Source organism: Mirounga angustirostris, unplaced genomic scaffold (genome assembly GCF_029215605.1).
Source record: "Mirounga angustirostris isolate CCGP_5_RB_7025 unplaced genomic scaffold, mMirAng1.0.hap1 SCAF_13, whole genome shotgun sequence".
NCBI classification, from domain to species: domain Eukaryota; kingdom Metazoa; phylum Chordata; class Mammalia; order Carnivora; family Phocidae; genus Mirounga; species Mirounga angustirostris.
In genome coordinates this window covers 82,631,713-82,642,767 of record NW_026991721.1, presented here as the reverse complement: position 1 = coordinate 82,642,767, position 11,055 = coordinate 82,631,713, and positions in this window count along the sequence as shown.

Sequence of the window (11,055 nt, the reverse complement as noted above, 5' to 3'; positions counted from 1 at the left end):
GCTTCTATCTGTATAAGGCCCCTTAATAAGCCATTTCTTGTTGAGAAATGGCCCTACATGGCCCTTTTCTTTGGTCTTACGGCTCCTCTGGCCTTTGGAGGTCATTCTGTCCTCCTGTTCATGGAACTGAGGACATCAGGCTGTGTCTATACTGTATGGACACCTGTGTAGGCAACGTGGCGGGCAGTGAAGCCCAGAGTAAGGTCCCAAGTGTACCCACAACTACAGGAGATTTTATGAAGTGCAATGACAGTGCCTAGAAAGGAATTTTTAAGCTGTGACTCTACAAAGGCATTTAGATATTACACGACTGGCATGTCCTGAGGCAAAGCAGGATAATAATTTTTAAAGTCTACAAGTTCCTGCACAAAAGGTCACCTGTGACCTCAAAACTGCTAATGCCTCAGTACCTGTCGCCAAGGGCTTAACTTCACTTAAACAGCAGCTAGTCTTGCAGAGGCTATAAGAAAGTGCATGTCTATTTTCTTTTCCATGAAACATGGGACAGAGAAGACTCTGCACAAGTGTTGAAATTAGAAAAGCATCTCCAGGAGGTCTTGCAGAAGGGGGCATGGGATAGAGTTGAACAAAGGGGTTCAAGTAGATCTCTTGACATTAGACATGCCTTAACCCGAAATGGTGCTATGAAAGTTGACTTTGGGGGCTGGGTGGTCACTATTAGTAAAAGTAATTCCGGAAGAGGTAGAAAGAGCCAGTGACAGAGGTTCTCAAGTGAGGGGAGGGGTCAAGGGAAGCAGCAACTGAAGGTCCAGCTCTGGCCTCAGGAGTAAGAATTGATGTGGATGTCAGGGCATCCTGGGGTGAATCCATAACCCCAAAGTCTTCTTGAGGGAGGGCAGCCAATTTTACAGTCCAGATAGGGCTTTCTAGGTACAGACCCTATTTGCTAAGGAACATGAGCACAAGCAAATCAGCCAAGGACACAAGCCTCTAGTCTCTGTGGAGGCAGGTCTGAAGAAGAACACTGCATTTGAGAGGATTCACACCTTCAGAGGAGATCCTTGCAGCTGCCTCTATGGCAACCAAGTTCAAAGGAGGCACCTCTCAGCTCTTAAAGAGGAGCCTCCCAGAAAGCCCTGTGACTCTGAGTGCAAATGCTTCTACTTTATGCAAGGTAGGTGCATTGGTCTCCTGTTGCTGCTGTAACAAATTCACACACACATAGGAACTTAGTACAAACTTATTATCTGATCATTTTGCAAGTCAGAAGTCCAAAATCAGTCGCACTGGGTTGAAGTCCAGGTGTCCGTGGGCTGGCTCCCTCTAGAGGCTCTGAAGTCAAAATCCCCCTCCTTGCCTCTTCCAGCTTATGGAGGGTGTCTGCATGCTTTGCTGTGGCCCCTTCCTCCATCTTCCCAGCCAGCAGTGTAACATCTTTGACTCTCTCTGACTCTCAGGTGTCTGCTTCCTTTGTCACATGGCCTTCTCAGACTGCGACCTTCCCGCATCCCTCTTCTAAGGCCTCTTGTGATTATACTGGGCCCTCCCAAACAATCCAGGGTGATCTCTCCATACTAAGGTCTTTAATCACAACAACAAAGTGCTTTTTGTCGACTATGGTAACATCTTTGCAACTTCTGCTGATTAGGACTTGGAAACCTTTGGGGATGGTTGTGGGGCATCATACAACCTAGCACAGTAGGCAGAATAGAAGGATGCTGACCATAGACCCTTGGTGATTCTGAAGTCATGCCCTCCCAGAAGGTTGATGATAAACCAGAAGGGTCCAAGGCGGTAGCCAGTATATTACTTTCAAGTAGAGGAGTTCAGAAAACAGTTCCTTGAGAGATGTCTTTCTTCTTTATGGATGAAGGGAACCCTAGAGAGGGAATGAAAACTATGGCAACATGGGGCAGATGGAAGTGCATTGCTGCCTGTGCCAGACATCGGGGTTCAGTGGTAACTCAGCATTCTATTTAGCACAGAGTGGGAGAGCACTGCATTGTTTCTATTATGATGATAATTATTAAGAAATTCCTAAAGTGCACTTCTGGGGTGAGGAGCTTCCTTTAGCTCTGTGGGAGACAGATGCTGGCATAAAACCCACGACAGTGAATAAAGAGAACTGGAGCTTAAATTGGGTCTAGGAAACCACACCCATCCATCGAGCCAAAATTCATTTCCAGACTCACTCTCTTTACTTCAAAAAAAAAAAGCTGCTAGCCCAGAGGGCTTGAAAACAGCCACTCCAGGACAGGGACAAATGGACAATGACTGACTTCATGGCAGGAAGTCAGTGCTGGGCTAGAAGAGCCTCGTGTAGGTGGCTCTGATGAGGAAATCCAAAACTCTGCTTTATGCCCAGAGCCATTTACAGCGATTCTGGAGTGGTAGACAAGGAGGAGCAGTGCCCAGAACCCCTTCAAAACAGGACTGGCTGCCCAGCTGCAGGAGTGTGCTCAGCAGATGTGCCAGAGCTGCCAGCTTCTTCAGGGTCAGCCACAGCGGCTAAGAGCCACCTCGCTCAAGGTCATGCCCTGTCTTTTACTCATGCAGTCAGAGTAAAAGAAGGTCTAAACCCACAGCCACTTTACATGGCAGTGGAACACTCTGCAAGGCAGAATTTTCTCCAGAGCTCCCTACTATCTTGACCAAGGCTTCCTTGACCCCTCCGTCTGCCCAACTCTGCTTTGTCTCCCTTCCCTTAATAGGTTTGATCCCTAATAAATAGCTTGCACCCAAAACAGTACATGGTTTAGTGCTGTTGAAATAAAAGTCACCTGGTCTCAGAGAAGCGTGAGCAGGTTCTGTAAGACCTGAAATTGGGAGCACAGATGTACCTGAGTGACCTGAGGCTCAGTGACACGAAAGGGTATTATCCTGAGGGGAAAATAAATCTAGATGTGGAATGTTCATTCAAACCCCAGCATCCAGGGAAAATCTAGTTGTGGCAGTGTGTGCCACGACGGCAAGCTCCTTGGGACCAGCCACCTGGCATGGTGGTATGCTTTGAAGGAAAGCAACTGAGTGTGTACTCATGAACTAAGAAAGTAGTAACCTTGCAGACCAGACATGCAGCCCCACTGCAGGGCTAGCAGGATTTCAACTGGTGAAGCCTCTCAGCACAGACAAGAGTTGTTCTTAGCAGTGACCACATACTGCAGCCAGAGAAATGGCAGAAGGCTGGGAGGGTACTCCTCTTCTCTCTCTCTCTGGCATTTGAGGGAACTGTTTCCTTCCCTCATTCCTCTGTTGGACCAAGTGTGTTCCTAGGGTCTTGGATAATTCAGGAGGCTGCACCTTTTAGAGAGCGAGGCCCTACTTCCTATTAAGGTTGTCACGAGGGTCCTTAGATAACGGATTTAAAATATAAAAGAGATGAGGATGTATTTGTAACCAAAAATGATAGCACAGGTCATAAGGATATCATTTGATATTCAAATTAACACCATCACTAATGTATAATATGAAATTAATACTAACCCTTAGAGCCTTCATTTCCCAGGTGTAGAAGAGAACTTGTCATTTGATTTTCTCTCAATATAAGAGAAATTCAAGAAAAATGGGTCATAAATATACAGAGTGGGGCAGTGGGCAGACTGGAGTTAAAATTCTTCAGAACAGGGGGTTGGAAAGTGGAGGAAAACAAAGCTTTGGTTTCAGATGAATGACTCTGGAGGCCCCCTCCTCTCCTGTCCTGGCAGCAGGTTGATTACAGCAGACCATGGGGCATGTTTCTCCATGGAATAAATTTAGGAGCTCAGAGATTTTGTGTAGGCTGCTACTCCTGCTCATAAGTTGTAATTAATTAATCTTACAAAGAAGACTGTGTGTCATTAGCCTGCATCCCTGTGCCCCTAGCACAAAAATATGAAAATCATGGTGATAACTTTAATACTATCCCTCTAAGGCAGGGGCTCAGGAAATGTATTTCCCCATGAAGTAGAAGTTTGGGGATCTTTCAGTTGAGGTTGTGGCTGTGGGAGAGACAGAGAAGTTAAGAAGAGTTTCTGCAAGAGAGTCCAAGCCATGGCATCTCATTGGGAAAGTAGATCAGACCCAGGCTGAAACTGAATCAATCACCACTACAGAAGTGTGGGTCACACATGGCTCATGCAAATGTGGTGCAGACAACAGGATTGCTGCTCTTTCACCAGGGAATCTCTGTGGCCTAAAGACAATAAGAGCTATAGGTCTCTTGGGAGTTGGCTAGAGTACCCACTTCCACGTTTGAGGCAAGTAGCTCTCAACATCTATACTAATTAGTGGCAGTCAGTTTTGAGACATGTCACAAGCCATTTGTTGGTAATAATAAAGTAGCAAATATTGCCAGTGATTGCTTTCTTTATAAATTAGACTAATGTGTTAAGACTTCTTTGGTTGTTAATTGAGAGATAGCCAAATTGAATTTGTTTGGGTAAGAAGAGAACTTAGCGCAAGCTCTAAGTAACTTGTAAGAGCAGGGTGCAGCTGGGTGTCAACCAGGAACTGAACTCATTTTCCCCAGGGTATGCTCATTCCACCTTTCAGATCTACTCTTCTCTGCATGTTGGATTCATTCTCATTGTAAGGCAGCCCTCTACATGGCAGGAAACCCAGCAACAGATAGTTCACAAACCTCATATATCATGCTTTTTGCCAGCAGAGCATCTTGAAACTCTGTTTCAAGTTTCATTTTGGACATCTCTAAGAAACTATTTCCATCTGTATGTATTTAGGTCATGCAGCCATGGCAAACTGTGGCCGAGGTATGTCACATTCTTGTTCACCTGATTCCAACAAAAGTCCACATCTCCCAGATAAGCTACATCTATCAGTCAGGCCCAATGTCCAAGTTGCTTAAGTAGCCATTAGGCTGGCCCAATCTTCCACCTCTTTCCAACACTCTCTATATTCTAGTCTGGAACTTACAGTCTGTCAGTAGAAATCCCCCTCCATCCTGAACACTTCCCTAGAACTGATTTTCAGATTCTTCTCCTAACTGCCCTAGAATATATCACCCCTCCAATTCCTCTCAAATGGAGACTGATTTTTGTCTCTTTCACTGTGCCCCAAATACCTCTGGGTCTGTACTACTTGCTTTCTGTGGCTGCCTCCAAACCACTTCCTTCCTACTCACAATCCCTCCAAGCCTTTGGAATCTGTCCATTAAACTATATCTACACTTGTCCATCTTTGTTCCCCTCATTCATTGACCTACTGATCATTTCACCTCATTCATTAAAGGTTGGAGCATTTGCTTCATTATCATCTTCTCTGCCTCCATTATCCAAATCTTTGAGGCCAATTCATCCAAAATCCTGCTGTTATGTTTGGGTTATATTTGAGCCAGCAGGGACCACATGGGGTATAGAGGACAAAGGAGAAGGAAAAGTTTTAAAAGATATTGAGTCCTCAGCACAGCCTTGAATTATGTATAATTGTTCTATAGATCGTGTAGGGAAGGTATACTGAACAAAGAACAGTATGGGAAGCTTATCAGAGACTAGAAATAGCCTCATCTATTTCAAAAACAAAGTGATTTTGATTGACCAAGAGAGGGGAAGTAAAAAGGGTGAGGGAACACAACAGAGATTTAAATCAAGGAGGGCTATCTATGCCATACTTAAAGAGCATCATTTTTTACTTGTTTTTACAATGAAGGGTAGTTGAATGGTTTAGCACCTGCGCATGGCTTGATCACGGTGGTTTGCACATTATACAACAATTTGCTTCTCAGTCTCTCTCCTTTGACTATGAATTCATGAGGGTGGAAACCATCTTATCCATCTCTATAACTCCTTTATCTAACAGCGCACACACAGTGGGTGCTCCATGTTTACTGAATGAAAGAGTCAACTTGTGAGATACCTGAAGATTTACTGTTCATAGAATTATTTATAAAGAAAAATGTAATGAAAAACATATGCCAAGTTGCAGATAATTACCTTATAGACAAACTTTAGAAACACAGCCAATCCACAGCCCCAGGTATAAGATTTTGTGACTTTGACAATTTTTAAGCCTACTCTAGAGAACATGATTAAACTGCCTTGTGTTGAGTTTGTGAACAGGGCTAATACTTTACATGGCTTTATGGGTTTACAGTCTGCAAGTTGCTTTTCAGGTACATTATTTTATTAAATCCTCTCCATCAAGTTTGAGAGAATGACAGGTAGGTCTTGTTATTATCCTTACAATGAAGAAAGTAAGACAAAGATTTTAAGCCATTTGGCCAGGATCATACAATAAATAAGTGGTAGGGGCTGAACTTAAACTGGAATCTTTGGTTCCAAGTACAGTGATCCCTCCATTGCTTTGCACTGCCTCTAGATTACAGCAAGGACGTCTGACACTGGAGAGAATGTAGGTAACAAGTGAGGTTGTTATATGGCACCACTATAAAAAAATCCAAGGTAAAAGCCATCTGTGCTAATAAGTGTGTGAATTGCCTACAAAACTTGGCAATACTTTTATCCTTTTACTGTGTATGCTATTGGTCAGACCCTTGTATTATGCCTGGTCTGAATCTGACTCTTTCAAGAGAGATGTGCAGAAATGTAAAAGGGATTCAGTCTATTGTATCTGATCTAGGAGAGAATATTATAGGGAGGATTATGCTCACCATCTCCACAGACTGCATAGCCTCACAGGAAATTAGCAAGTTGCAACAACACAAATATAGGTTAGACCAAAGAAAAAACTTACTGATTGTGAGGACTCTGAGATGCAGGGAATGTGTTTTCAAAGCAGGATATGAAACCTCTATCACTACAGATTTTAAGGATAGGAGAAATTTTGTTCAGAATACATTGAAAAGCCTGGAGACTGAAGAATATACAAAATTGGCTCTGCTTCTATCTCCTCTGGGGTGGAATTTGGCAATGGTAACCTTGGGGCTTACCCTGACCTTTTCCTTTTCATTTTTCTCCCCCTCCCACCTATGTAGTTGCTTTACTACAAGTAAATTTGTTTTGCTTTCTTTATATTTTAAAACATGTGAAGTATGATATAGGTTTATATTCCCAAAGAAAATCTGCTCTCTGAAACGTATCCCCTGTGGGTGATACCACAGGTGAAAACAGAAAACGGAAAGAAACTAAACCACCTGTCTCTTTCCTATCTTGGTTCCTCACAAACCCATAACCATGTTAGAAATATCACACCATAGTTTTAACAAGGGTGTTATCTTTTCACTTTTTACCAATTGCTTTATTCTACACTCTTTCCCAGATCCAAAGTGATTCTATTTTTCTGACTTCTTATTTAAAATATACACATATATGTAGGCATGTGTGTATATCTGTAGTTCTTTAATGTTTTTCTCCTTATATCATGTACACTGTTGTTAGGGTCTATGTGACAGCTATCCAAAAGGACACAATTTTTCATTATCCTGCATCTATGCCCCCTTGAGAAGTGTGACTCATAGACCTTCCTCTTTGAATCTGGACTCAGCCTTGGGACTCCATTGGCTTATGGGATGTCAGCAAATGTGATGCAAACAGAGGCTTTAGAAGTGTTGGGCCTGGGGGTTTGTCTTCTCTTGCCACTCTCTTTGAACTCTGTAACCACCCTATGAAGAAGAGGCTGGCCTGCTGAAGAATGAGAGGGCACACACAGCAATAAGCAGAGATAAGCCACTCTACTGGCAGTCCTTTTAGAACAATTGGCTTGCCAACTGCCCAACAGGGGGCTTGAGTCCCCTCTAGATCATCCAGACCCTGGCCAACTCACCCATTGACCTCAGTCTTAGGAGAGTCCAACAGAGATAAACCAAGACTATGTTAGCCTAGACCAAAATAACCATCAGCTAATCTGCAGAACCATTAATTAAATACGTTGTTGTTTTAAATCATGCAGTTTTAGGATGCTTTGTTACATGGCTATAGGTAACTGCTAGAGTCTGTAAACTTAGAGATGGCAGGATTTGTTGTGAATCTCCTCCCTTTTGAGTTGATTTTGTTTACTTTAGGAAAAAAACCAAAAAGCTAAAAATGTAAAGTACATACAGAAACTAATGAATCAAATAGCCATGGACAAAACACTGAGATTTTAATGTTGCATATTTTTCAGATAATTTAATATAGGGAAAATTATATATCCAAATCGATCTCTCCCCAAGCCCATTCTCCTTCTTACTTCCTTTTAGCATTACTCTCATAAATTTGCTATGTATTTCCTCTGTCCAAGCTTTTCCACTTTTATTAAAAATATATGCATGTGTGTCTATGCTTCTTTTAGATAAGAATGTGTTCTTTATTCAATGAGACTAATGCATATTAACTTATATACAAATTTCCTTCATATATTGATTTTATTTTTTCATCCTCCATTAATGGACATTTGGTATTGCTTTCAACATTAAAAACTATGTGTCTAGGGGCACCTGAGTGGCTCAGTCATTAAGCGTCTGCCTTCAGCTCAGGTCATGATCCCAGGGTCCTGGGATCGAGCCCCACATCGGGGTCCCTCCTCAGTGGGAAGCCTGCTTCTCCCTCTCCCACTCCCCCTGCTTGTGTTCCCTCCCTCGCTGTGTATCTCTCTGTCAAATAAATAAATAAAATCTTTTAAAAAATAATAATAAAAAAACAATGTGTCTATGAAGATTCCTGTACATATTTCCTTGTACTCATAGGAGGATATTAACTAGAAAGTCATTGAATCACATATTGATATTTAGTGATATTGAATCTTCTTTTTTTTTTTCATTTTAAAGTATCATTCTTAATAGGACATGCACATGGTATAGAATTCAAATGCTACACAGGGATATGAGGAGAAAAATATAAAACCTCCCTCCCTCCCCTATCCACTAGCTATCTTGGTTACCTCCCTGAAGCCAATTATTACCAGTTTCTTGTATATCATGTGAGAATTTTTCTTTGAATGTATGAACATGCAAGTGCCAGTATTCTATCAGTCAATCTTAAGAAATTTAACCAGGTTCTTCTTGGTTTAGGTGTGAACTATTAAATTTTATGAGTAACACTTGTACCAGTTATCACATACTTGCTTCTCATGTCCAAATCCAGCCTTCATGGCCTCCTCTGCAGTAATGGATCTGGACCCTGTAAATACCTCTCCCCTCTCAGCAGGCACAATGTTTCTCAATTTTACAAGAAATTGCCAACCCTCCAAAATACCAAAAATAATTTGAATTTAATTAGCACTGCATGAGTTTCAATTTCCTTACATGAAACAAATACTTGATTTTTTTTCAGGCAAAGATGGGTTTGAGGATTAATCAGAAAATTATATAAAGGCAACTGTGTACAAAAGATTTAAATATAATAAATGTTAATATATTTTTATACCAGACAGGTGAAAATAGTGTTAGGGGAGGTCACTGAAAGGAGATGACCACCAGCAGATCTTGAGCTGGCTTTGCCCTCTGCCTACAAAGGCAGGTTTCAGATTTCATCTGAGACATCCCTGAGGAGGGTGGGAATGAACAAATAGTATCTTGTTTTACTTGCATTTTATTGATTACTGATAAGATACAGCATTTCTTTATATGTTTATTAGTCATACAGATTTTCCTTTCCTATGAATTTCCTGTATATATCATTTGCACATTTTTCTATTGTGCTTGTCTTTTTCTTATTGCTTTTTAAAAAATTCTTTATAAGGATATTTATCTCTCATTTTTTATAAGTGTTGAAAATATTTCCTTCAGCTTGGTTTTTGCTCTTTTTTTTTTTTTTTTTTGGCCTGGAGTATATTAGCCATATAGAAATTTGCATTGTGATATAAATTAGTGTAATCAATCTTTTTATTTAATACATGGACTTCTTTTTTGTTTCACTCTTTGTTTAAAAAATTATTTCCTCTATCAAGTTCAAAAGATATTTACATGTGTTCTATAATAATTTTATGGATTTGCATTAAATCCATGTGGAATTGAGTTTTGGGATGAATGAGGAAGAGAGCATGCATTATTCTATATGGAAAGAAAATTATTATGCATTTTAAACCATTTCTGTTTTCCATATTGATTTTTAAAACCATCTCTATTAAATAACAAGAATTTTTAAATGCTTGGCTCTAGTTCTAGATTTTCTGTTCTGCTCTTTTGATTTTTTAGTCTCTTCCTGCATCAATACCACATCTCTTAATCACTATAAATTTAAAGTAAATGTTGACAAATGGTAATATGAGTCTTTCCGCTTTGTTCTTATTTTGTAGAGCTGCCTTGGTTATTCCCATTCATTTAGTATCTATTTTAGATACAATGTTTTAAATCTCACAAAAAGTCCTTTGAGATTATGATTATAGTTTCATTGCATTTAAAGATTAAACTGGAAGGATTATATATTTATAATATTGAATTTTCCTATCAGAATAATAACTATCTTTCTATTTATGGTATTCTTTAATGCTTTTCATGAGTTTTGTATTCCTTTCCATAATAGTTTGCACATCCTTTGTTAGAGTTTCCTAAAGGACCTTTTATAATTTTTTGTTCTTATTGCAAATAAGATTTTTCTTTTCTGTTACATTTTTTATGATCATTCCTGTGAAAGATGAATAGTCTTTAAAATACTCAGATTATGTCTAGCAACTCTACTGTACTTTTTGTTTGTAAATCGTTTTGGGATTTCTATGTATGTAATCACGTTTTAAATAAATCAACAAGAATTTCAACTCCCCCTTTCTAGTTTTAAAACATCTTTTCTTTTTCTTTCTTGTTTTGTTATTGTTTAGGATCTCCAATAAAATACTTAATGCTCATTCATATACTAAATACATACTGAGAACCTATGATATGACAGACTCTGTTTAGATGCTTGTAGTACACAGTATACAGAACAGAAAAATATTTATTCTCTTATGTTCCCCACATACTAATAAGAGACAAAGATTTATATATATTATATACATATTACATTATATGTCTGTGTGTACACATACACACACACACACACATATTGTCTTAAATAATCATAAGTGCTATAAGAAAAATATAAACCAGGGTTACAGGGTACTGGCTGCAGAAGGCACCAGCTGCAATTTTAAATGGGAATATCAAGGCAGACCTTAATAAAGTGATATTTGAGGAAAGCCTTGAAGGAGGTAAAGGGGTTCACCTTGCAAACATCTGTGGGAAGAACA